Genomic DNA, 27693 nt, shown 5'->3' with positions numbered 1-27693 from the left:
GTTATGAACAATCTATTAAGGAGTGAGGTGAGGCAGAGGCAGCCTTATGAACAATCTATTAAGGAGTGAGGTGAGGCAGAGGCAGCGTTATGAACAATCCATTAAGGAGTGAGGCAGAGGCAGCCTTATGAACAATCTATTAAGGAGTGAGGTGAGGCAGAGGCAGCCTTATGAACAATCTATTATGGAGTGAGGCGAGGCAGAGGCAGCCTTATGAACAATCTATTAAGGAGTGAGGCAGCCTTATGAACAATCTATTAAGGAGTGAGACAGAGGCAGAGGCAGCCTTATGAAAGAACTATTAAGGAGTGAGGTGAGGCAGAGGCAGCCTTATGAACAATCTATTAAGGAGTGAGGCGAGGCAGAGGCAGCGTTATGAACAATCTATTAAGGAGTGAGGCGAGGCAGAGGCAGCCTTATGAACAATCTATTAAGGAGTGAGGCGAGGCAGAGACAGCCTTATGAACAATCTATTAAGGAGTGAGGCAGAGGTAGCCTTATGAACATTCTTTTAAGGAGTGAGGTGAGGCAGAGGCAACCTTATGAACAATCTATTAAGGAGTGAGGCGAGGCAGACTTATGAACAATCTATTAAGGAGTGAGGCGAGGCAGAGGCAGCCTTATGAACAATCTATTAAGGAGTGAGGTGAGGCAGAGGCAGCCTTATGAACAATCTATTAAGGAGTGAAGCAAGGCAGAGGCAGCCTTATGAACGATCTATTAAGGAGTGAGGCAAGGCAGAGGCAGCCTTATGAACAATGTATTAAGGAGTGAGGTGAGGCAGCCTTATGAACAATCTATTAAGGAGTGAGGTGAGGCAGAGGCAGCCTTATGAACAATGTATTAAGGAGTGAGGTGAGGCAGCCTTATGAACAATCTATTAAGGAGTGAGGCGAGGCAGAGGCAGCCTTATGAACAATCTATTAAGGAGTGAGGCAGAGGTAGCCTTATGAACAATCTATTAAGGAGTGAGGCGAGGCAGACTTATGAACAATCTATTAAGGAGTGAGGCGAGGCAGAGGCAGCCTTATGAACAATCTATTAAGGAGTGAGGTGAGGCAGAGGCAACCTTATGAACAAACTATTAAGGAGTGAGGCGAGGCAGAGGCAGCGTTATGAACAATCTATTAAGGAGTGAGGTGAGGCAGAGGCAGCGTTATGAACAATCTATTAAGGAGTGAGGTGAGGCAGAGGCAGCCTTATGAACAATCTATTAAGGAGTGAGGTGAGGCAGAGGCAGCGTTATGAACAATCTATTAAGGAGTGAGGCAGAGGCAGCCTTATGAACAATCTATTAAGGAGTGAGGTGAGGCAGAGGCAGCCTTATGAACAATCTATTATGGAGTGAGGCGAGGCAGAGGCAGCCTTATGAACAATCTATTAAGGAGTGAGGCAGCCTTATGAACAATCTATTAAGGAGTGAGACAGAGGCAGAGGCAGCCTTATGAAAGAACTATTAAGGAGTGAGGTGAGGCAGAGGCAGCCTTATGAACAATCTATTAAGGAGTGAGGCGAGGCAGAGGCAGCGTTATGAACAATCTATTAAGGAGTGAGGCGAGGCAGAGGCAGCCTTATGAACAATCTATTAAGGAGTGAGGCGAGGCAGAGACAGCCTTATGAACAATCTATTAAGGAGTGAGGCAGAGGTAGCCTTATGAACATTCTTTTAAGGAGTGAGGTGAGGCAGAGGCAACCTTATGAACAATCTATTAAGGAGTGAGGCGAGGCAGACTTATGAACAATCTATTAAGGAGTGAGGCGAGGCAGAGGCAGCCTTATGAACAATCTATTAAGGAGTGAGGTGAGGCAGAGGCAGCCTTATGAACAATCTATTAAGGAGTGAAGCAAGGCAGAGGCAGCCTTATGAACGATCTATTAAGGAGTGAGGCAAGGCAGAGGCAGCCTTATGAACGATCTATTAAGGAGTGAGGTGAGGCAGAGGCAGCCTTATGAACAATCTATTAAGGAGTGAAGCAAGGCAGAGGCAGCCTTATGAACGATCTATTAAGGAGTGAGGCAGAGGCAGCCTTATGAACAATGTATTAAGGAGTGAGGTGAGGCAGCCTTATGAACAATCTATTAAGGAGTGAGGTGAGGCAGAGGCAGCCTTATGAACAATGTATTAAGGAGTGAGGTGAGGCAGCCTTATGAACAATCTATTAAGGAGTGAGGCGAGGCAGAGGCAGCCTTATGAACAATCTATTAAGGAGTGAGGCAGAGGTAGCCTTATGAACAATCTATTAAGGAGTGAGGCGAGGCAGACTTATGAACAATCTATTAAGGAGTGAGGCGAGGCAGAGGCAGCCTTATGAACAGTCTATTAAGGAGTGAGGCAAGGCAGAGGCAGCCTTATGAACGATCTATTAAGGAGTGAGGCGAGGCAGAGGCAGCCTTATGAACTATCTATTAAGGAGTGAGGCAGCCTTATGAACAATCTATTAAGGAGTGAGGCAGAGGCAGAGGCAGCCTTATGAAAGAACTATTAAGGAGTGAGGTGAGGCAGAGGCAGCCTGGTGAACAATCTATTAAGGAGTGAGGCGAGGCAGAGGCAGCCTTATGAACAATCTATTAAGGAGTGAGGTGAGGCAGAGGCAGCCTTATGAACAATCTATTAAGGAGTGAAGCAAGGCAGAGGCAGCCTTATGAACGATCTATTAAGGAGTGAGGCAAGGCAGAGGCAGCCTTATGAACGATCTATTAAGGAGTGAGGTGAGGCAGAGGCAGCCTTATGAACAATCTATTAAGGAGTGAAGCAAGGCAGAGGCAGCCTTATGAACAATGTATTAAGGAGTGAGGTGAGGCAGCCTTATGAACAATCTATTAAGGAGTGAGGTGAGGCAGAGGCAGACTTATGAACAATGTATTAAGGAGTGAGGTGAGGCAGCCTTATGAACAATCTATTAAGGAGTGAGGCGAGGCAGAGGCAGCCTTATGAACAATCTATTAAGGAGTGAGGCAGAGGTAGCCTTCTGAACAATGTATTAAGGAGTGAGGTGAGGCAGCCTTATGAACAGTCTATTAAGGAGTGAGGCAAGGCAGAGGCAGCCTTATGAACGATCTATTAAGGAGGGAGGTGAGGCAGCCTTATGAACAGTCTATTAAGGAGTGAGGCAAGGCAGAGGCAGCCTTATGAACAATCTATTAAGGAGTGAGGCAGAGGCAGAGGCAGCCTTATGAACAATGTATTAAGGAGTGAGGTGAGGCAGCCTTATGAACAGTCTATTAAGGAGTGAGGCAAGGCAGAGGCAGCCTTATGAACAATCTATTAAGGAGTGAGGCAGAGGCAGAGGCAGCCTTATGAAAGAACTATTAAGGAGTGAGGTGAGGCAGAGGCAGCCTGGTGAACAATCTATTAAGGAGTGAGGCGAGGCAGAGGCAGCCTTATGAAAGAACTATTAAGGAGTGAGGTGAGGCAGAGGCAGTCTTATGAACAATCTATTAAGGAGTGAGGTGAGGCAGAGGCAGCCTTATGAACAATCTATTAAGGAGTGAGGTGAGGCAGAGGCAACCTTATGAAAGAACTATTAAGGAGTGAGGCGAGGCAGAGGCAGCCTTATGAACAATCTATTAAGGAGTGAGGTGAGGCAGAGGCAGCCTTATGAACAATCTATTAAGGAGTGAGGTGAGGCAGAGGCAACCTTATAAAAGAACTATTAAGGAGTGAGGCGAGGCAGAGGCAGCCTTATGAACAATCTATTAAGGAGTGAGGCGAGGCAGAGGCAGCCTTATGAACGATCTATTAAGGAGTGAGGCGAGGCAGAGGCAGCCTTATGAACTATCTATTAAGGAGTGAGGCAGCTTTATGAACAATCTATTAAGGAGTGAGGCAGAGGCAGAGGCAGCCTTATGAAAGAACTATTAAGGAGTGAGGTGAGGCAGAGGCAGCCTTATGAACAATCTATTAAGGAGTGAGGCGAGGCAGAGGCAGCCTTATGAAAGAACTATTAAGGAGTGAGGTGAGGCAGAGGCAGCCTTATGAACAATCTATTAAGGAGTGAGGTGAGGCAGAGGCAGCCTTATGAAAGAACTATTAAGGAGTGAGGTGAGGCAGAGGCAGCCTTATGAACAATCTATTAAGGAGTGAGGTGAGGCAGAGGCAGCCTTATGAACAATCTATTAAGGAGTGAGGTGAGGCAGAGGCAACCTTATGAAAGAACTATTAAGGAGTGAGGCAGGCAGGGGCAGCCTTATGAACAATCTATTAAGGAGTGAGGTGAGGCAGAGGCAGCCTTATGAACAATCTATTAAGGAGTGAGGTGAGGCAGAGGCAGCCTTATGAACAATCTATTAAGGAGTGAGGTGAGGCAGAGGCAGCCTTATGAACAATCTATTAAGGAGTGAGGTGAGGCAGAGGCAACCTTATGAACAAACTATTAAGGAGTGAGGCAGAGGCAGCCTTATGAAAGAACTATTAAGGAGTGAGGCGAGGCAGAGGCAGCCTTATGAACAATCTATTAAGGAGTGAGGCGAGGCAGAGGCAGCCTTATGAACAATCTATTAAGGAGTGAGGCAGAGGCAGCCTTATGAAAGAACTATTAAGGATTGAGGCGAGGCAGAGGCAGCCTTATGAACAATCTATTAAGGAGTGAGGCGAGGCAGAGGCAGCCTTATGAACAATCTATTAAGGAGTGAGGCAGAGGTAGCCTTATGAACAATCTATTAAGGAGTGAGGCGAGGCAGAGGCAGCCTTATGAACAATCTATTAAGGAGTGAGGTGAGGCAGAGGCAACCTTATGAACAAACTATTAAGGAGTGAGGCAGAGGCAGCCTTATGAACAATCTATTAAGGAGTGAGGTGAGGCAGAGGCAGCGTTATGAACAATCTATTAAGGAGTGAGGCAGAGGCAGCCTTATGAACGATCTATTAAGGAGTGAGGCGAGGCAGAGGCAGCCTGATGAACAATCTATTAAGGAGTGAGGCGAGGCAGAGGCAGCCTTATGAACGATCTATTAAGGAGTGAGGTGAGGCAGAGGCAGCATTATGAACAATCTATTAAGGAGTGAGGCGAGGCAGAGGCAGCCTTATGAACAATCTATTAAGGAGTGAAGCAAGGCAGAGGCAGCCTTATGAACGATCTATTAAGGAGTGAGGCAAGGCAGAGGCAGCCTTATGAACGATCTATTAAGGATTGAGGTGAGGCAGAGGCAGCCTTATGAACAATCTATTAAGGAGTGAGGCGAGGCAGAGGCAGCCTTATGAAAGAACTATTAAGGAGTGAGGTGAGGCAGAGGCAGCCTTATGAACAATCTATTAAGGAGTGAGGCAGAGGTAGCCTTATGAACAATCTATTAAGGAGTGAGGCGAGGCAGAGGCAGCCTTATGAACAATCTATTAAGGAGTGAGGCGAGGCAGAGGCAGCGTTATGAACAATCTATTAAGGAGTGAGGTGAGGCAGAGGCAACCTTATGAACAAACTATTAAGGAGTGAGGCGAGGCAGAGGCAGCGTTATGAACAATCTATTAAGGAGTGAGGTGAGGCAGAGGCAGCGTTATGAACAATCTATTAAGGAGTGAGGTGAGGCAGAGGCAGCCTTATGAACAATCTATTAAGGAGTGAGGTGAGGCAGAGGCAGCGTTATGAACAATCTATTAAGGAGTGAGGCAGAGGCAGCCTTATGAACAATCTATTAAGGAGTGAGGTGAGGCAGAGGCAGCCTTATGAACAATCTATTATGGAGTTAGGCGAGGCAGAGGCAGCCTTATGAACAATCTATTAAGGAGTGAGGCAGCCTTATGAACAATCTATTAAGGAGTGAGACAGAGGCAGAGGCAGCCTTATGAAAGAACTATTAAGGAGTGAGGTGAGGCAGAGGCAGCCTTATGAACAATCTATTAAGGAGTGAGGCGAGGCAGAGGCAGCGTTATGAACAATCTATTAAGGAGTGAGGCGAGGCAGAGGCAGCCTTATGAACAATCTATTAAGGAGTGAGGCGAGGCAGAGACAGCCTTATGAAAATTCTATTAAGGAGTGAGGCAGAGGTAGCCTTATGAACATTCTTTTAAGGAGTGAGGTGAGGCAGAGGCAACCTTATGAACAATCTATTAAGGAGTGAGGCGAGGCAGACTTATGAACAATCTATTAAGGAGTGAGGCGAGGCAGAGGCAGCCTTATGAACAATCTATTAAGGAGTGAGGTGAGGCAGAGGCAGCCTTATGAACAATCTATTAAGGAGTGAAGCAAGGCAGAGGCAGCCTTATGAACGATCTATTAAGGAGTGAGGCAAGGCAGAGGCAGCCTTATGAACGATCTATTAAGGAGTGAGGTGAGGCAGAGGCAGCCTTATGAACAATCTATGAACGATCTATTAAGGAGTGAAGCAAGGCAGAGGCAGCCTTATGAACATCTATGTGAGGCAAGGCAGAGGCAGCCTTATGAACAATGTATTAAGGAGTGAGGTGAGGCAGCCTTATGAACAATCTATTAAGGAGTGAGGTGAGGCAGAGGCAGCCTTATGAACAATGTATTAAGGAGTGAGGTGAGGCAGCCTTATGAACAATCTATTAAGGAGTGAGGCGAGGCAGAGGCAGCCTTATGAACAATCTATTAAGGAGTGAGGCAGAGGTAGCCTTATGAACAATCTATTAAGGAGTGAGGCGAGGCAGACTTATGAACAATCTATTAAGGAGAGGCGAGGCAGAGGCAGCCTTATGAACAGTCTATTAAGGAGTGAGGCAAGGCAGAGGCAGCCTTATGAACGAACTATTAAGGAGTGAGGCGAGGCAGAGGCAGCCTGATGAACAAACTATTAAGGAGTGAGGCAGAGGCAGCCTTATGAATGATCTATTAAGGACTGAGGCGAGGCAGAGGCAGCCTTATGAACAATCTATTAAGGAGTGAGGCGAGGCAGAGGCAACCTGATGAACAAACTATTAAGGAGTGAGGCGAGACAGAGGCAGCTTTATGAACGATCTATTAAGGAGTGAGGCGAGGCAGAGGCAGCCTTATGAACGATCTATTAAGGAGTGAGGCGAGGCAGAGGCAGCCTGATGAACAAACTATTAAGGAGTGAGGCAGAGGCAGCCTTATGAACGATCTATTAAGGACTGAGGCGAGGCAGAGGCAGCCTTATGAACAATCTATTAAGGAGTGAGGCGAGGCAGAGGCAGCCTTATGAACGATCTATTAAGGAGTGAGGCGAGGCAGAGGCAGCCTTATGAACAACCTATTAAGGAGTGAGGCGAGGCAGAGGCAGCCTTATGAACAATCTATTAAGGAGTGAGGCGAGGCAGAGGCAGCCTTATTAACAATCTATTAAGGAGTGAGGCGAGGCAGAGGCAGCCTTATGAACGATCTATTAAGGAGTGAGGCAGCCTTATGAACAATCTATTAAGGAGTGAGGCAGAGGCAGAGGCAGCCTTATGAAAGAACTATTACGGAGTGAGGTGAGGCAGAGGCAGCCTTATGAACAATCTATTAAGGAGTGAGGCGAGGCAGAGGCAGCCTTATGAAAGAACTATTAAGGAGTGAGGTGAGGCAGAGGCAGCCTTATGAACAATCTATTAAGGAGTGAGGCGAGGCAGAGGCAGCCTTATGAAAGAACTATTAAGGAGTGAGGTGAGGCAGAGGCAGCCTTATGAACAATCTATTAAGGAGTGAGGCAGAGGTAGCCTTATGAACAATCTATTAAGGAGTGAGGCGAGGCAGAGGCAGCCTTATGAACAATCTATTAAGGAGTGAGGCGAGGCAGAGGCAGCGTTATGAACAATCTATTAAGGAGTGAGGTGAGGCAGAGGCAACCTTATGAACAAACTATTAAGGAGTGAGGCGAGGCAGAGGCAGCGTTATGAACAATCTATTAAGGAGTGAGGTGAGGCAGAGGCAGCGTTATGAACAATCTATTAAGGAGTGAGGTGAGGCAGAGGCAGCCTTATGAACAATCTATTAAGGAGTGAGGTGAGGCAGAGGCAGCGTTATGAACAATCTATTAAGGAGTGAGGCAGAGGCAGCCTTATGAACAATCTATTAAGGAGTGAGGTGAGGCAGAGGCAGCCTTATGAACAATCTATTATGGAGTGAGGCGAGGCAGAGGCAGCCTTATGAACAATCTATTAAGGAGTGAGGCGAGGCAGAGGCAGCGTTATGAACAATCTATTAAGGAGTGAGGTGAGGCAGAGGCAACCTTATGAACAATCTATTAAGGAGTGAGGCAGAGGCAGAGGCAGCCTTATGAAAGAACTATTAAGGAGTGAGGTGAGGCAGAGGCAGCCTGGTGAACAATCTATTAAGGAGTGAGGCGAGGCAGAGGCAGCCTTATGAAAGAACTATTAAGGAGTGAGGTGAGGCAGAGGCATCCTTATGAACAATCTATTAAGGAGTGAGGTGAGGCAGAGGCAGCCTTATGAACAATCTATTAAGGAGTGAGGTGAGGAAGAGGCAACCTTATGAAAGAACTATTAAGGAGTGAGGCGAGGCAGAGGCAGCCTTATGAACAATCTATTAAGGAGTGAGGTGAGGCAGAGGCAGCCTTATGAACAATCTATTAAGGAGTGAGGTGAGGCAGAGGCAACCTTATGAAAGAACTATTAAGGAGTGAGGCGAGGCAGAGGCAGCCTTATGAACAATCTATTAAGGAGTGAGGTGAGGCAGAGGCAGCCTTTAGAACAATCTATTAAGGAGTGAGGTGAGGCAGAGGCAACCTTATGAACAAACTATTAAGGAGTGAGGCAGAGGCAGACTTATGAAAGAACTATTAAGGAGTGAGGCGAGGCAGAGGCAGCCTTATGAACGATCTATTAAGGAGTGAGGCGAGGCAGAGGCAGCCTTATGAACAATCTATTAAGGAGTGAGGCAGAGGCAGCCTTATGAAAGAACTATTAAGGATTGAGGCGAGGCAGAGGCAGCCTTATGAACAATCTATTAAGGAGTGAGGCGAGGCAGAGGCAGCCTTATGAACAATCTATTAAGGAGTGAGGCACCCTTATGAACAATCTATTAAGGAGTGAGGCGAGGCAGAGGCAGCCTTATGAACAATCTATTAAGGAGTGAGGCACCCTTATGAACAATCTATTAAGGAGTGAGGCGAGGCAGAGGCAGCCTTATGAACAATCTATTAAGGAGTGAGGCGAGGCAGAGGCAGCCTTATGAACAATCTATTAAGGAGTGAGGCAGAGGTAGCCTTATGAAAAATCTATTAAGGAGTGAGGTGAGGCAGAGGCAACCTTATGAACAAACTATTAAGGAGTGAGGCGAGAGAGAGGCAGCCTTATGAACAATCTTTTAAGGAGTGAGACAGAGGCAGAGGCAGCCTTATGAAAGAACTATTAAGGAGTGAGGTGAGGCAGAGGCAGCCTTATGAACAATCTATTAAGGAGTGAGGCGAGGCAGAGGCAGCTTTATGAACAGTCTATTAAGGAGTGAGGTGAGGCAGAGGCAGCCTTTTGAACAATCTATTAAGGAGTGAGGTGAGGCAGAGGCATCCTTATGAACAAACTATTAAGGAGTGAGGTGAGGCAGAGGCAGCCTTTTGAACAATCTATTAAGGAGTGAGGTGAGGAAGAGGCAACCTGATGAACAAACTATTAAGGAGTGAGGCGAGGCAGAGGCAGCCTTATGAACGATCTATTAAGGAGTGAAGCGAGGCAGAGGCAGCCTTATGAACAATCTATTAAGGAGTGAGGCAGAGGCAGCCTTATGAATGATCTATTAAGGACTGAGGCGAGGCAGAGGCAGCCTTATGAACAATCAATTAAGGAGTGAGGCGAGGCAGAGGCAGCCTTATGAACGATCTATTAAGGAGTGAGGTGAGGCAGAGGCAGCCTTATGAACTATCTATTAAGGAGTGAGGTGAGGAAGAGGCAGCCTTATGAACAAACTATTAAGGAGTGAGGCAGAGGCAGCCTTATGAATGATCTATTAAGGACTGAGGCGAGGCAGAGGCAGCCTTATGAACAATCTATTAAGGAGTGAGGCGAGGCAGAGGCAGCCTGATGAACAATCTATTAAGGAGTGAGGTGAGGCAGAGGCAGCCTTTTGAACAATCTATTAAGGAGTGAGGTGAGGAAGAGGCAGCCTTATGAACAAACTATTAAGGAGTGAGGCAGAGGCAGCCTTATGAATGATCTATTAAGGACTGAGGCGAGGCAGAGGCAGCCTTATGAACAATCTATTAAGGAGTGAGGCGAGGCAGAGGCAGCCTTATGAACAATCTATTAAGGAGTGAGGCGAGGCAGAGGCAGCGTTATGAACAATCTATTAAGTAGTGAGGCGAGGCAGAGGCAGCCTTATGAACGATCTATTAAGGAGTGAGGCAGCCTTATGAACAATCTATTAAGGAGTGAGGCAGAGGCAGAGGCAGCCTTATGAAAGAACTATTAAGGAGTGAGGTGAGGCAGAGGCAGCCTTATGAACAATCTATTAAGGAGTGAGGCGAGGCAGAGGCAGCCTTATGAAAGAACTATTAAGGAGTGAGGTGAGGCAGAGGCAGCCTGATGAACAATCTATTAAGGAGTGAGGCGAGGCAGAGGCAGCCTTATGAAAGAACTATTAAGGAGTGAGGTGAGGCAGAGGCAGCCTTATGAACAATCTATTAAGGAGTGAGGTGAGGCAGAGGCAGCCTTATGAACAATCTATTAAGGAGTGAGGTGAGGCAGAGGCAACCTTATGAAAGAACTATTAAGGAGTGAGGCAGAGGCAGCCTTATGAACAATCTATTAAGGAGTGAGGCGAGGCAGAGGCAGCCTTATGAACAATCTATTAAGGAGTGAGGTGAGGCAGAGGCAGCCTTATGAACAATCTATTAAGGAGTGAGGTGAGGCAGAGGCAACCTTATGAACAAACTATTAAGGAGTGAGGCAGAGGCAGCCTTATGAAAGAACTATTAAGGAGTGAGGCGAGGCAGAGGCAGCCTTATGAACAATCTATTAAGGATTGAGGCGAGGCAGAGGCAGCCTTATGAACGATCTATTAAGGAGTGAGGCGAGGCAGAGGCAGCCTTATGAACAATCTATTAAGGAGTGAGGCAGAGGTAGCCTTATGAACAATCTATTAAGGAGTGAGGCGAGGCAGAGGCAGCCTTATGAACAATCTATTAAGGAGTGAGGTGAGGCAGAGGCAGCCTTATGAACAAACTATTAAGGCGTGAGGCAGAGGCAGCTTTATGAACAATCTATTAAGGAGTGAGGTGAGGCAGAGGCAGCCTTATGAACAATCTATTAAGGAGTGAGGTGAGGCAGAGGCAACCTTATGAACAAACTATTAAGGAGTGAGGCAGAGGCAGCCTTATGAAAGAACTATTAAGGAGTGAGGCGAGGCAGAGGCAGCCTTATGAACAATCTATTAAGGAGTGAGGCGAGGCAGAGGCAGCCTTATGAACAATCTATTAAGGAGTGAGGTGAGGCAGAGGCAGCCTTATGAACAATCTATTAAGGAGTGAGGTGAGGCAGAGGCAGACTTATGAACAATCTATTAAGGAGTGAGGCAGAGTCGGCCTTATGAACAATCTATTAAGAAGTGAGGCGAGGCAGAGGCAGCCTAATGAACAATCAATTAAGGAGTGAGGTGAGGCAGTGGCAGCCTTATGAACAATCTATTAAGGAGTGAGGCGAGGAAGAGGCAGCTTTATGAACAATCTATTAAGGAGTGAGGTGAGGCAGAGGCAGCCTTTTGAACAATCTATTAAGGAGTGAGGCAGAGTCGGCCTTATGAACAATCTATTAAGAAGTGAGGCGAGGCAGAGGCAGCCTAATGAACAATCAATTAAGGAGTGAGGTGAGGCAGTGGCAGCCTTATGAACAATCTATTAAGGAGTGAGGCGAGGAAGAGGCAGCTTTATGAACAATCTATTAAGGAGTGAGGTGAGGCAGAGGCAGCCTTTTGAACAATCTATTAAGGAGTGAGGTGAGGCAGAGGCATCCTTATGAACAATCTATTAAGGAGTGAGGCGAGGCAGAGGCAGCCTTATGAACAATCTATTAAGGAGTGAGGTGAGGCAGAGGCAGCCTTTTGAACAATCTATTAAGGAGTGAGGTGAGGAAGAGGCAGCCTTATGAACAAACTATTAAGGAGTGAGGCAGAGGCAGCCTTATGAATGACCTATTAAGGACTGAGGCGAGGCAGAGGCAGCCTTATGAACAATCTATTAAGGAGTGAGGCGAGGCAGAGGCAGCCTTATGAACAATCTATTAAGGAGTGAGGCGAGGCAGAGGCAGCCTTTTGAACAATCTATTAAGGAGTGAGGTGAGGAAGAGGCAGCCTTATGAACAAACTATTAAGGAGTGAGGCAGAGGCAGCCTTATGAATGATCTATTAAGGACTGAGGCGAGGCAGAGGCAGCCTTATGAACAATCTATTAAGGAATAAGGCGAGGCAGAGGCAGCCTTATGAACGATCTATTAAGGAGTGAGGTGAGGCAGAGGCAGCCTTATGAACAATCTATTAAGGAGTGAGGCGAGGCAGAGGCAGCCTTATGAACAATCTATTAAGGAGTGAGGCGAGGCAGAGGCAGCGTTATGAACAATCTATTAAGGAGTGAGGCGAGGCAGAGGCAGCCTTATGAACGATCTATTAAGGAGTGAGGCAGCCTTATGAACAATCTATTAAGGAGTGAGGCAGAGGCAGAGGCAGCCTTATGAAAGAACTATTAAGGAGTGAGGTGAGGCAGAGGCAGCCTTATGAACAATCTATTAAGGAGTGAGGCGAGGCAGAGGCAGCCTTATGAAAGAACTATTAAGGAGTGAGGTGAGGCAGAGGCAGCCTTATGAACAATCTATTAAGGAGTGAGGCGAGGCAGAGGCAGCCTTATGAAAGAACTATTAAGGAGTGAGGTGAGGCAGAGGCAGCCTTATGAACAATCTATTAAGGAGTGAGGTGAGGAAGAGGCAGCCTTATGAACAATCTATTAAGGAGTGAGGTGAGGCAGAGGCAACCTTATGAAAGAACTATTAAGGAGTGAGGCAGAGGCAGCCTTATGAACAATCTATTAAGGAGTGAGGCGAGGCAGAGGCAGCCTTATGAACAATCTATTAAGGAGTGAGGTGAGGCAGAGGCAGCCTTATGAACAATCTATTAAGGAGTGAGGTGAGGCAGAGGCAACATTATGAACAAACTATTAAGGAGTGAGGCAGAGGCAGCCTTATGAAAGAACTATTAAGGAGTGAGGCGAGGCAGAGGCAGCCTTATGAACAATCTATTAAGGATTGAGGCGAGGCAGAGGCAGCCTTATGAAAAATCTATTAAGGAGTGAGGCGAGGCAGAGGCAGCCTTATGAACAATCTATTAAGGAGTGAGGCAGAGGAAGCCTTATGAACAATCTATTAAGGAGTGAGGCGAGGCAGAGGCAGCCTTATGAACAATCTATTAAGGAGTGAGGTGAGGCAGAGGCAGCCTTATGAACAAACTATTAAGGAGTGAGGCAGAGGCAGCTTTATGAACAATCTATTAAGGAGTGAGGTGAGGCAGAGGCAGCCTTATGAACAATCTATTAAGGAGTGAGGTGAGGCAGAGGCAACCTTATGAACAAACTATTAAGGAGTGAGGCAGAGGCAGCCTTATGAAAGAACTATTAAGGAGTGAGGCGAGGCAGAGGCAGCCTTATGAACAATCTATTAAGGAGTGAGGCGAGGCAGAGGCAGCCTTATGAACAATCTATTAAGGAGTGAGGTGAGGCAGAGGCAGCCTTATGAACAATCTATTAAGGAGTGAGGTGAGGCAGAGGCAGCCTTATGAACAATCTATTAAGGAGTGAGGCAGAGTCGGCCTTATGAACAATCTATTAAGAAGTGAGGCGAGGCAGAGGCAGCCTAATGAACAATCAATTAAGGAGTGAGGTGAGGCAGTGGCAGCCTTATGAACAATCTATTAAGGAGTGAGGCGAGGAAGAGGCAGCTTTATGAACAATCTATTAAGGAGTGAGGTGAGGCAGAGGCAGCCTTTTGAACAATCTATTAAGGAGTGAGGTGAGGCAGAGGCATCCTTATGAACAATCTATTAAGGAGTGAGGCGAGGCAGAGGCAGCCTTATGAACAATCTATTAAGGAGTGAGGTGAGGCAGAGGCAGCCTTTTGCACAATCTATTAAGGAGTGAGGTGAGGAAGAGGCAGCCTTATGAACAAACTATTAAGGAGTGAGGCAGAGGCAGCCTTATGAATGACCTATTAAGGACTGAGGCGAGGCAGAGGCAGCCTTATGAACAATCTATTAAGGAGTGAGGCGAGGCAGAGGCAACCTGATGAACAAACTATTAAGGAGTGAGGCGAGGCAGAGGCAGCCTTATGAACGATCTATTAAGGAGTGAAGCGAGGCAGAGGCAGCCTTATGAACGATCTATTAAGGAGTGAGGTGAGGCAGAGGCAGCCTGATGAACAAACTATTAAGGAGTGAGGCAGAGGCAGCCTTATGAACGATCTATTAAGGACTGAGGCGAGGCAGAGGCAGCCTTATGAACAATCAATTAAGGAGTGAGGCGAGGCAGAGGCAGCCTTATGAACGATCTATTAAGGAGTGAGGTGAGGCAGAGGCAGCCTTATGAACAATCTATTAAGGAGTGAGGCGAGGCAGAGGCAGCCTTATGAACAATCTATTAAGGACTGAGATGAGGCAGAGGCAGCCTTATGAACGATCTATTAAGGAGTGAGGTGAGGCAGAGGCAGCCTTATGAACAATCTATTAAGGAGGAGGTGAGGCAGAGGCAACCTTATGAAAGAACTATTAAGGAGTGAGGCGAGGCAGAGGCAGCCTTATGAACAATCTATTAAGGAGTGAGGTGAGGCAGAGGCAGCCTTATGAACAATCTATTAAGGAGTGAGGTGAGGCAGAGGCAACCTTATGAACAAACTATTAAGGAGTGAGGCAGAGGCAGCCTTATGAAAGAACTATTAAGGAGTGAGGCGAGGCAGAGGCAGCCTTATGAACAATCTATTAAGGAGTGAGGCGAGGCATAGGCAGCCTTATGAACAATCTATTAAGGAGTGAGGCAGAGGCAGCCTTATGAAAGAACTATTAAGGATTGAGGCGAGGCAGAGGCAGCCTTATGAACAATCTATTAAGGAGTGAGGCGAGGCAGAGGCAGCCTTATGAACAATCTATTAAGGAGTGAGGCAGAGGTAGCCTTATGAACAATCTATTAAGGAGTGAGGCGAGGCAGAGGCAGCCTTATGAACAATCTATTAAGGAGTGAGGTGAGGCAGAGGCAACCTTATGAACAAACTATTAAGGAGTGAGGCAGAGGTCAGCCTTATGACCAATCTATTAAGGAGTGAGGTGAGGCAGAGGCAGCTTTATGAACAATCTATTAAGGAGTGAGGTGAGGCAGAGGCAGCCTTATGAACAATCTATTAAGGAGTGAGGTGAGGCAGAGGCAGCCTTATGACCAATCTATTAAGGAGTGAGGTGAGGCAGAGGCAGCCTTATGAACAATCTATTAAGGAGTGAGGTGAGGCAGAGGCAGCCTTATGAACAATCTATTAAGGAGTGAGGTGAGGCAGAGGCAGCCTTATGAACAAACTATTAAGGAGTGAGGCAGAGGCAGCCTTATGAATGATATATTAAGGACTGAGGCGAGGCAGAGGCAGCCTTATGAACAATTTATTAAGGAGTGAGGCAGCCTTATGAACAATCTATTAAGGAGTGAGACAGAGGCAGAGGCAGCCTTATGAAAAATCTATTAAGGAGTGAGGCGAGGCAGAGGCAGCCTTATGAACAATCTATTAAGGAGTGAGGCGAGGCAGAGGCAGCCTTATGAACAATCTATTAAGGAGTGAGGTGAGGCAGAGAAAACCTTATGAACAAACTATTAAGGATTGAGGCAGAGGCAGCCTTATGAACAATCTATTTAGGAGTGAGGTGAGGCAGAGGCAGCCTTATGAACAATCTATTAAGGAGTGAGGCGAGGCAGAGGCAGCGTTATGAACAATCTATTAAGGAGTGAGGCGAGGCAGAGGCAGCTTTATGGACAATCTATTAAGGAGTGAGGCGAGAGAGAGGCAGCCTTATGAACAATCTATTAAGGAGTGAGGTGAGGCAGAGGCAGCCTTATGAACAAACTATTAAGGAGTGAGGCAGAGGCAGCTTTATGAACAATCTATTAAGGAGTGAGGTGAGGCAGAGGCAGCCTTATGAACAATCTATTAAGGAGTGAGGTGAGGCAGAGGCAGACTTATGAACAATCTATTAAGGAGTGAGGTGAGGCAGAGGCAGCCTTATGAACAATCTATTAAGGAGTGAGGCAGAGTCGGCCTTATGAACAATCTATTAAGAAGTGAGGCGAGGCAGAGGCAGCCTAATGAACAATCAATTAAGGAGTGAGGTGAGGCAGTGGCAGCCTTATGAACAATCTATTAAGGAGTGAGGCGAGGCAGAGGCAGCTTTATGAACAATCTATTAAGGTGTGAGGTGAGGCAGAGGCAGCCTTTTAAACAATCTATTAAGGAGTGAGGTGAGGCAGAGGCATCCTTATGAACAATCTATTAAGGAGTGAGGCGAGGCAGAGGCAGCCTTGTGAACAATCTATTAAGGAGTGAGGTGAGGCAGAGGCAGCCTTTTGAACAATCTATTAAGGACTGAGGCGAGGCAGAGGCAGCCTGATGAACAATCTATTAAGGAGTGAGGCGAGGCAGAGGCAACCTGATGAACAAACTATTAAGGAGTGAGGCGAGGCAGAGGCAGCCTTATGAACGATCTATTAAGGAGTGAGGCGAGGCAGAGGCAGCCTGATGAACAAACTATTAAGGAGTGAGGCAGAGGCAGCCTTATGAACGATCTATTAAGGACTGAGGCGAGGCAGAGGCAGCCTTATGAACAATCAATTAAGGAGTGAGGCGAGGCAGAGGCAGCCTTATGAACGATCTATTAAGGAGTGAGGTGAGGCAGAGGCAGCCTTATGAACAATCTATTAAGGAGTGAGGCGAGGCAGAGGCAGCCTTATGAACAATCTATTAAGGACTGAGATGAGGCAGAGGCAGCCTTATGAACGATCTATTAAGGAGTGAGGTGAGGCAGAGGCAGCCTTATGAACAATCTATTAAGGAGTGAGGTGAGGCAGAGGCAACCTTATGAAAGAACTATTAAGGAGTGAGGCGAGGCAGAGGCAGCCTTATGAACAATCTATTAAGGAGTGAGGTGAGGCAGAGGCAGCCTTATGAACAATCTATTAAGGAGTGAGGTGAGGCAGAGGCAACCTTATGAACAAACTATTAAGGAGTGAGGCAGAGGCAGCCTTATGAAAGAACTATTAAGGAGTGAGGCGAGGCAGAGGCAGCCTTATGAACAATCTATTAAGGAGTGAGGCGAGGCAGAGGCAGCCTTATGAACAATCTATTAAGGAGTGAGACAGAGGCAGCCTTATGAAAGAACTATTAAGGATTGAGGCGAGGCAGAGGCAGCCTTATGAACAATCTATTAAGGAGTGAGGCGAGGCAGAGGCAGCCTTATGAACAATCTATTAAGGAGTGAGGTGAGGCAGAGGCAGCCTTTTGAACAATCTATTAAGGACTGAGGCGAGGCAGAGGCAGCCTGATGAACAATCTATTAAGGAGTGAGGCGAGGCAGAGGCAACCTGATGAACAAACTATTAAGGAGTGAGGCGAGGCAGAGGCAGCCTTATGAACGATCTATTAAGGAGTGAGGCGAGGCAGAGGCAGCCTGATGAACAAACTATTAAGGAGTGAGGCAGAGGCAGCCTTATGAACGATCTATTAAGGACTGAGGCGAGGCAGAGGCAGCCTTATGAACAATCAATTAAGGAGTGAGGCGAGGCAGAGGCAGCCTTATGAACGATCTATTAAGGAGTGAGGTGAGGCAGAGGCAGCCTTATGAACAATCTATTAAGGAGTGAGGCGAGGCAGAGGCAGCCTTATGAACAATCTATTAAGGACTGAGATGAGGCAGAGGCAGCCTTATGAACGATCTATTAAGGAGTGAGGTGAGGCAGAGGCAGCCTTATGAACAATCTATTAAGGAGTGAGGTGAGGCAGAGGCAACCTTATGAAAGAACTATTAAGGAGTGAGGCGAGGCAGAGGCAGCCTTATGAACAATCTATTAAGGAGTGAGGTGAGGCAGAGGCAGCCTTATGAACAATCTATTAAGGAGTGAGGTGAGGCAGAGGCAACCTTATGAACAAACTATTAAGGAGTGAGGCAGAGGCAGCCTTATGAAAGAACTATTAAGGAGTGAGGCGAGGCAGAGGCAGCCTTATGAACAATCTATTAAGGAGTGAGGCGAGGCAGAGGCAGCCTTATGAACAATCTATTAAGGAGTGAGACAGAGGCAGCCTTATGAAAGAACTATTAAGGATTGAGGCGAGGCAGAGGCAGCCTTATGAACAATCTATTAAGGAGTGAGGCGAGGCAGAGGCAGCCTTATGAACAATCTATTAAGGAGTGAGGCAGAGGTAGCCTTATGAACAATCTATTAAGGAGTGAGGCGAGGCAGAGGCAGCCTTATGAACAATCTATTAAGGAGTGAGGTGAGGCAGAGGCAACCTTATGAACAAACTATTAAGGAGTGAGGCAGAGGCAGCCTTATGACCAATCTATTAAGGAGTGAGGTGAGGCAGAGGCAGCTTTATGAACAATCTATTAAGGAGTGAGGTGAGGCAGAGGCAGCCTTATGAACAATCTATTAAGGAGTGAGGTGAGGCAGAGGCAGCCTTATGAACAATCTATTAAGGAGTGAGGTGAGGCAGAGGCAGCCTTATGAACAATCTATTAAGGAGTGAGGTGAGGCAGAGGCAGCCTTATGAACAATCTATTAAGGAGTGAGGCAGAGTCGGCCTTATGAACAATCTATTAAGAAGTGAGGCGAGGCAGAGGCAGCCTTATGAACAATCTATTAAGGAGTGAGTTGAGGCAGAGGCAGCCTTTTGAACAATCTATTAAGGAGTGAGTTGTGGAAGAGGCAGCCTTATGAACAAACTATTAAGGAGTGAGGCAGAGGCAGCCTTATGAATGATATATTAAGGACTGAGGCGAGGCAGAGGCAGCCTTATGAACAATTTATTAAGGAGTGAGGCAGCCTTATGAACAATCTATTAAGGAGTGAGACAGAGGCAGAGGCAGCCTTATGAAAGAACTATTAAGGAGTGAGGTGAGGCAGAGGCAGCCTTATGAACAATCTATTAAGGAGTGAGGCGAGGCAGAGGCAGCCTTATGAACAATCTATTAAGGAGTGAGGCGAGGCAGAGGCAGCCTTATGAACAATCTATTAAGGAGTGAGGCGAGGCAGAGGCAGCCTTATGAACAATCTATTAAGGAGTGAGGCAGAGGTAGCCTTATGAACAATCTATTAAGGAGTGAGGTGAGGCAGAGAAAACCTTATGAACAAACTATTAAGGATTGAGGCAGAGGCAGCCTTATGAACAATCTATTAAGGAGTGAGGTGAGGCAGAGGCAGCGTTATGAACAATCTATTAAGGAGTGAGGCGAGGCAGAGGCAGCTTTATGGACAATCTATTAAGGAGTGAGGCGAGAGAGAGGCAGCCTTATGAACAATCTATTAAGGAGTGAGGTGAGGCAGAGGCAGCCTTATGAACAAACTATTAAGGAGTGAGGCAGAGGCAGCTTTATGAACAATCTATTAAGGAGTGAGGTGAGGCAGAGGCAGCCTTATGAACAATCTATTAAGGAGTGAGGTGAGGCAGAGGCAGACTTATGAACAATCTATTAAGGAGTGAAGTGAGGCAGAGGCAGCCTTATGAACAATCTATTAAGGAGTGAGGCAGAGTCGGCCTTATGAACAATCTATTAAGAAGTGAGGCGAGGCAGAGGCAGCCTAATGAACAATCAATTAAGGAGTGAGGTGAGGCAGTGGCAGCCTTATGAACAATCTATTAAGGAGTGAGGCGAGGCAGAGGCAGCTTTATGAACAATCTATTAAGGAGTGAGGTGAGGCAGAGGCAGCCTTTTAAACAATCTATTAAGGAGTGAGGTGAGGCAGAGGCATCCTTATGAACAATCTATTAAGGAGTGAGGCGAGGCAGAGGCAGCCTTGTGAACAATCTATTAAGGAGTGAGGTGAGGCAGAGGCAGCCTTTTGAACAATCTATTAAGGAGTGAGGTGAGGAAGAGGCAGCCTTATGAACAAACTATTAAGGAGTGAGGCAGAGGCAGCCTTATGAATGATCTATTAAGGACTGAAGCGAGGCAGAGGCAGCCTGATGAACAATCTATTAAGGAGTGAGGCGAGGCAGAGGCAACCTGATGAACAAACTATTAAGGAGTGAGGCGAGGCAGAGGCAGCCTTATGAACGATCTATTAAGGAGTGAAGCGAGGCAGAGGCAGCCTTATGAACGATCTATTAAGGAGTGAGGCGAGGCAGAGGCAGCCTGATGAACAAACTATTAAGGAGTGAGGCAGAGGCAGCCTTATGAACGATCTATTAAGGACTGAGGCGAGGCAGACGCAGCCTTATGAACAATCTATTAAGGAGTGAGGTGAGGCAGAGGCAGCCTTATGAACGATCTATTAAGGAGTGAGGTGAGGCAGAGGCAGCCTTATGAACAATCTATTAAGGAGTGAGGCGAGGCAGAGGCAGCCTTATGAACAATCTATTAAGGAGTGAGGCGAGGCAGAGGCATCGTTATGAACAATCTATTAAGGAGTGAGGCGAGGCAGAGGCAGCCTTATGAACGATCTATTAAGGAGTGAGGCAGCCTTATGAACAATCTATTAAGGAGTGAGGCAGAGGCAGAGGCAGCCTTATGAACGATCTATTTAGGAGTGAGGTGAGGCAGAGGCAGCCTTATGAACAATCTATTAAGGAGTGAGGGCGAGGCAGAGGCAGCCTTATGAAAGAACTATTAAGGAGTGAGGTGAGGCAGAGGCAGCCTGATGAACAATCTAATTAGGAGTGAGGCGAGGCAGAGGCAGCCTTATGAAATAACTATTAAGGAGTGAGGTGAGGCAGAGGCAGCCTTATGAACAATCTATTAAGGAGTGAGGTGAGGCAGAGGCAGCCTTATGAACAATCTATTAAGGAGTGAGGTGAGGCAGAGGCAAACCTTATGAAAGAACTATTAAGGAGTGAGGCAGAGGCAGCCTTATGAACAATCTATTAAGGAGTGAGGCGAGGCAGAGGCAGCCTTATGAACAATCTATTAAGGAGTGAGGTGAGGCAGAGGCAGCCTTATGAACAATCTATTAAGGAGTGAGGTGAGGCAGAGGCAACCTTATGAACAAACTATTAAGGAGTGAGGCAGAGGCAGCCTTATGAAAGAACTATTAAGGAGTGAGGCGAGGCAGAGGCAGCCTTATGAACAATCTATTAAGGATTGAGGCGAGACAGAGGCAGCCTTATGAACAATCTATTAAGGAGTGAGGTGAGGCAGAGGCAGCCTTTTGAACAATCTATTAAGGAGTGAGGTGAGGAAGAGGCAGCCTTATGAACAAACTATTAAGGAGTGAGGCAGAGGCAGCCTTATGAATTATCTATTAAGGACTGAGGCGAGGCAGAGGCAGCCTGATGAACAATCTATTAAGGATGAAGGCAACCTGATGAACAAACTATTAAGGAGTGAGGCGAGGCAGAGGCAGCCTTATGAACGATCTATTAAGGAGTGAGGCAGAGGCAGCCGTATGAACGATCTATTAAGGAGTGAGGCGAGGCAGAGGCAGCCTGATGAACAAACTATTAAGGAGTGAAGAGGCAGCCTTATGAACGATCTATTAAGGACTGAGGCGAGGCAGACGCAGCCTTATGAACAATCTATTAAGGAGTGAGGTGAGGCAGCCTTATGAACGATCTATTAAGGAGTGAGGTGAGGCAGAGGCAGCCTTATGAACAATCTATTAAGGAGTGAGGCGAGGCAGAGGCAGCCTTATGAACAATCTATTAAGGAGTGAGGCGAGGCAGAGGCATCGTTATGAACAATCTATTAAGGAGTGAGGCGAGGCAGAGGGCAGCGATCTATTAAGGATGAGGCAGCCTTATGAACAATCTATTAAGGAGTGAGGCAGAGGCAGAGGCAGCCTTATGAAAGAACTATTAAGGAGTGAGGTGAGGCAGAGGCAGCCTTATGAACAATCTATTAAGGAGTGAGGCGAGGCAGAGGCAGCCTTATGAAAGAACTATTAAGGAGTGAGGTGAGGCAGAGGCAGCCTGATGAACAATCTATTAAGGAGTGAGGCGAGGCAGAGGCAGCCTTATGAAAGAACTATTAAGGAGTGAGGTGAGGCAGAGGCAGCCTTATGAACAATCTATTAAGGAGTGAGGTGAGGCAGAGGCAGCCTTATGAACAATCTATTAAGGAGTGAGGTGAGGCAGAGGCAACCTTATGAACAATCTATTAAGGTTTGAGGCGAGGCAGAGGCAGCCTTATGAACAATCTATTAAGGAGTGAGGCGAGGCAGAGGCAGCCTTATGAACAATCTATTAAGGAGTGAGGTGAGGCAGAGGCAACCTTATGAACAAACTATTAAGGAGTGAGGCAGAGGCAGCCTTATGAAAGAACTATTAAGGAGTGAGGCGAGGCAGAGGCAGCCTTATGAACAATCTATTAAGGATTGAGGCGAGGCAGAGGCAGCCTTATGAACAATCTATTAATAATAATAATAATAATAATATATCCCATTTAGCAGACGCTTTTGTCCAAAGCGACTTACAAGTCGGCTGGGGCCTCTACTTTTACATATGGGTGGCCCCAGCGGGAATCGAACCCACGACGCTTGGCGTTGCAAGCGCCATGCTCAACCCACTGAGCCACACAGGTGAGGCGAGGCAGAGGCAGCCTTATGAACAATCTATTAAGGAGTGAGACAGAGGTAGCCTTATGAACAATCTATTAAGGAGTGAGGCGAGGCAGAGGCAGCCTTATGAACAATCTATTAAGGAGTGAGGTGAGGCAGAGGCAGCCTTATGAACAAACTATTAAGGAGTGAGGCAGAGGCAGCTTTATGAACAATCTATTAAGGAGTGAGGTGAGGCAGAGGCAGCCTTATGAACAATCTATTAAGGAGTGAGGTGAGGCAGAGGCAACCTTATGAACAAACTATTAAGGAGTGAGGCAGAGGCAGCCTTATGAAAGAACTATTAAGGAGTGAGGCGAGGCAGAGGCAGCCTTATGAACAATCTTTTAAGGAGTGAGGCGAGGCAGAGGCAGCCTTATGAACGATCTATTATGGAGTGAGGCGAGGCAGAGGCAGCCTTATGAACGATCTATTAAGGACTGAGGCGAGGCAGAGGCAGCCTTATGAACAATCAATTAAGGAGTGAGGTGAGGCAGAGGCAGCCTTATGAACAATCTATTAAGGAGTGAGGCGAGGCAGAGGCAGCCTTATGAACAATCAATTAAGGACTGAGGTGAGGCAGTGACAGCCTGATGAACAATCAATTAAGGAGTGAGGTGAGGCAGAGGCAGCCTTATGAACAATCTATTAAGGAGTGAGGCGAGGCAGAGGCAGCCTTATGAACAATCTATTAAGGAGTGAGGCAAGGCAGAGGCAGCCTTATGAACAATCAATTAAGGACTGAGGTGAGGCAGAGACAGCCTTATGAACAATCTATTAAGGATTGAGGCGAGGCAGAGGCAGCCTTATGAACAATCTATTAAGGAGTGAGACAGAGGCAGAGGCAGCCTTATGAAAGAACTATTAAGGAGTGAGGTGAGGCAGAGGCAGCCTTATGAACAATCTATTAAGGAGTGAGGCGAGGCAGAGGCAGCCTTATGAACAATCTATTAGGGAGTGAGGCAGAGGTAGCCTTATGAACAATCTATTAAGAAGTGAGGCGAGGCAGAGGCAGCCTTATGAACAATCAATTAAGGAGTGAGGTGAGGCAGTGGCAGCCTTATGAACAATCTATTAAGGAGTGAGGCGAGGCAGAGGCAGCTTTATGAACAATCTATTAAGGAGTGAGGCGAGGCAGTGGCAGCCTTATGAACAATCTATTAAGGAGTGAGGTGAGGCAGCCTTATGAAAGAACTATTAAGGAGTGAGGCGAGGCAGAGGCAGCCTTATGAACAATCTATTAAGGAGTGAGGCGAGGCAGAGGCAGCCTTATGAACAATCTATTAAGGAGTGAGGTGAGGCAGCCTTATGAAAGAACTATTAAGGATTGAGGCGAGGCAGAGGCAGCCTTATGAACAATCTATTAAGGAGTGAGGCGAGGCAGAGGCAGCCTTATGAACAATCTTTTAAGGAGTGAGGCAGAGGTAGCCTTATGAACAATCTATTAAGGAGTGAGGCGAGGCAGAGGCAGCCTTATGAACAATCTATTAAGGAGTGAGGTGAGGCAGAGGCAACCTTATGAACAAACTATTAAGGAGTGAGGCAGAGGCAGCCTTATGAACAATCTATTAAGGAGTGATGTAAGGCAGAGGCAGCCTTATGAACAATCTATTAAGGAGTGAGGTGAGGCAGAGGCAGGCTTATGAACAATCTATTAAGGAGTGAGGCGAGGCAGTGGCAGCCTTATGAACAATCTATTTAGGAGTGAGGCGAGGCAGCCTTTTGAACAAACTATTAAGGAGTGAGGTGAGGCAGAGTCAGCCTTATGAACAATCTATGAAGGAGTGAGGTGAGGCAGAGGCAGCTTTATGGACAATCTATTAAGGAGTGAGGCGAGAGAGAGGCAGCCTTATGAACAATCTATTAAGGAGTGAGCTGAGGCAGAGGCAGCCTTATGAACAAACTATTAAGGAGTGAGGCAGAGGCAGCCTTATGAACAATCTATTAAGGAGTGAGGTGAGGCAGAGGCAGCCTTATGAACAATCTATTAAGGAGTGAGGTGAGGCAGAGGCAGCCTTATGAACAATCTATTAAGGAGTGAGGTGAGGCAGAGGCAGGCTTATGAACAATCTATTAAGGAGTGAGGCAGAGTCGGCCTTATGAACAATCTATTAAGAAGTGAGGCGAGGCAGAGGCAGCCTTATGAACAATCAATTAAGGAGTGAGGTGAGGCAGTGGCAGCCTTATGAACAATCTATTAAGGAGTGAGGCGAGGCAGTGGCAGCCTTATGAACAATCTATTTAGGAGTGAGGCGAGGCAGCCTTTTGAACAAACTATTAAGGAGTGAGGTGAGGCAGAGGCAGCCTTATGAACAATCTATGAAGGAGTGAGGTGAGGCAGCCTTATGAACAATCTATTAAGGAGTGAGGCGAGGCAGAGGCAGCCTTATGAACAATCTATTAAGGAGTGAGGTGAGGCAGAGGCAACCTTATGAACAATCTATTAAGTAGTGAGGTGAGGCAGCCTTATGAACAATCTATTAAGGAGTGAGGCGAGGCAGAGGCAGAGGCAGCCTTATGAACGATCTATTAAGGAGTGAGGCGAGGCAGAGGCAGCCTTATGAACAATCTATTAAGGAGTGAGGCGAGGCAGAGGCAGCCTTTTTAACAATCTACTAAGGAGTGAAGCAGAGACAGAGGCAGCCTTATGAACAATCTATTAAGGAGTGAGGCGAGGCAGAGGCAGCCTTATGAAAGAACTATTAAGGAGTGAGGTGAGGCAGAGGCAGCCTTATGAACAATCTATTAAGGAGTGAGGTGAGGCAGAGGCAGCCTTATGAACAATCTATTAAGGAGTGAGGTGAGGCAGAGGCAAACCTTATGAAAGAACTATTAAGGAGTGAGGCAGAGGCAGCCTTATGAACAATCTATTAAGGAGTGAGGCGAGGCAGAGGCAGCCTTATGAACAATCTATTAAGGAGTGAGGTGAGGCAGAGGCAGCCTTATGAACAATCTATTAAGGAGTGAGGTGAGGCAGAGGCAACCTTATGAACAAACTATTAAGGAGTGAGGCAGAGGCAGCCTTATGAAAGAACTATTAAGGAGTGAGGCGAGGCAGAGGCAGCCTTATGAACAATCTATTAAGGATTGAGGCGAGACAGAGGCAGCCTTATGAACAATCTATTAAGGAGTGAGGTGAGGCAGAGGCAGCCTTTTGAACAATCTATTAAGGAGTGAGGTGAGGAAGAGGCAGCCTTATGAACAAACTATTAAGGAGTGAGGCAGAGGCAGCCTTATGAATTATCTATTAAGGACTGAGGCGAGGCAGAGGCAGCCTGATGAACAATCTATTAAGGAGTGAGGCGAGGCAGAGGCAACCTGATGAACAAACTATTAAGGAGTGAGGCGAGGCAGAGGCAGCCTTATGAACGATCTATTAAGGAGTGAAGCGAGGCAGAGGCAGCCGTATGAACGATCTATTAAGGACTGAGGCGAGGCAGACGCAGCCTTATGAACAATCTATTAAGGAGTGAGGTGAGGCAGAGGCAGCCTTATGAACGATCTATTAAGGAGTGAGGTGAGGCAGAGGCAGCCTTATGAACAATCTATTAAGGAGTGAGGCGAGGCAGAGGCAGCCTTATGAACAATCTATTAAGGAGTGAGGCGAGGCAGAGGCATCGTTATGAACAATCTATTAAGGAGTGAGGCGAGGCAGAGGCAGCCTTATGAACGATCTATTAAGGAGTGAGGCAGCCTTATGAACAATCTATTAAGGAGTGAGGCAGAGGCAGAGGCAGCCTTATGAAAGAACTATTAAGGAGTGAGGTGAGGCAGAGGCAGCCTTATGAACAATCTATTAAGGAGTGAGGCGAGGCAGAGGCAGCCTTATGAAAGAACTATTAAGGAGTGAGGTGAGGCAGAGGCAGCCTGATGAACAATCTATTAAGGAGTGAGGCGAGGCAGAGGCAGCCTTATGAAAGAACTATTAAGGAGTGAGGTGAGGCAGAGGCAGCCTTATGAACAATCTATTAAGGAGTGAGGTGAGGCAGAGGCAGCCTTATGAACAATCTATTAAGGAGTGAGGTGAGGCAGAGGCAACCTTATGAACAATCTATTAAGGTTTGAGGCGAGGCAGAGGCAGCCTTATGAACAATCTATTAAGGAGTGAGGCGAGGCAGAGGCAGCCTTATGAACAATCTATTAAGGAGTGAGGTGAGGCAGAGGCAACCTTATGAACAAACTATTAAGGAGTGAGGCAGAGGCAGCCTTATGAAAGAACTATTAAGGAGTGAGGCGAGGCAGAGGCAGCCTTATGAACAATCTATTAAGGATTGAGGCGAGGCAGAGGCAGCCTTATGAACAATCTATTAAGGAGTGAGGCGAGGCAGAGGCAGCCTTATGAACAATCTATTAAGGAGTGAGACAGAGGTAGCCTTATGAACAATCTATTAAGGAGTGAGGCGAGGCAGAGGCAGCCTTATGAACAATCTATTAAGGAGTGAGGTGAGGCAGAGGCAGCCTTATGAACAAACTATTAAGGAGTGAGGCAGAGGCAGCTTTATGAACAATCTATTAAGGAGTGAGGTGAGGCAGAGGCAGCCTTATGAACAATCTATTAAGGAGTGAGGTGAGGCAGAGGCAACCTTATGAACAAACTATTAAGGAGTGAGGCAGAGGCAGCCTTATGAAAGAACTATTAAGGAGTGAGGCGAGGCAGAGGCAGCCTTATGAACGATCTATTATGGAGTGAGGCAGAGGCAGCCTTATGAACGATCTATTAAGGACTGAGGCGAGGCAGAGGCAGCCTTATGAACAATCAATTAAGGAGTGAGGTGAGGCAGAGGCAGCCTTATGAACAATCTATTAAGGAGTGAGGCGAGGCAGAGGCAGCCTTATGAACAATCAATTAAGGACTGAGGTGAGGCAGAGACAGCCTGATGAACAATCAATTAAGGAGTGAGGTGAGGCAGAGGCAGCCTTATGAACAATCTATTAAGGAGTGAGGCGAGGCAGAGGCAGCCTTATGAACAATCTATTAAGGAGTGAGGCAAGGCAGAGGCAGCCTTATGAACAATCAATTAAGGACTGAGGTGAGGC

Source organism: Oncorhynchus masou, chromosome 14, assembly GCF_036934945.1.
Source record: "Oncorhynchus masou masou isolate Uvic2021 chromosome 14, UVic_Omas_1.1, whole genome shotgun sequence".
NCBI lineage: Eukaryota > Metazoa > Chordata > Actinopteri > Salmoniformes > Salmonidae > Oncorhynchus > Oncorhynchus masou.
Note: the sequence above shows the minus strand (reverse complement) of the source record.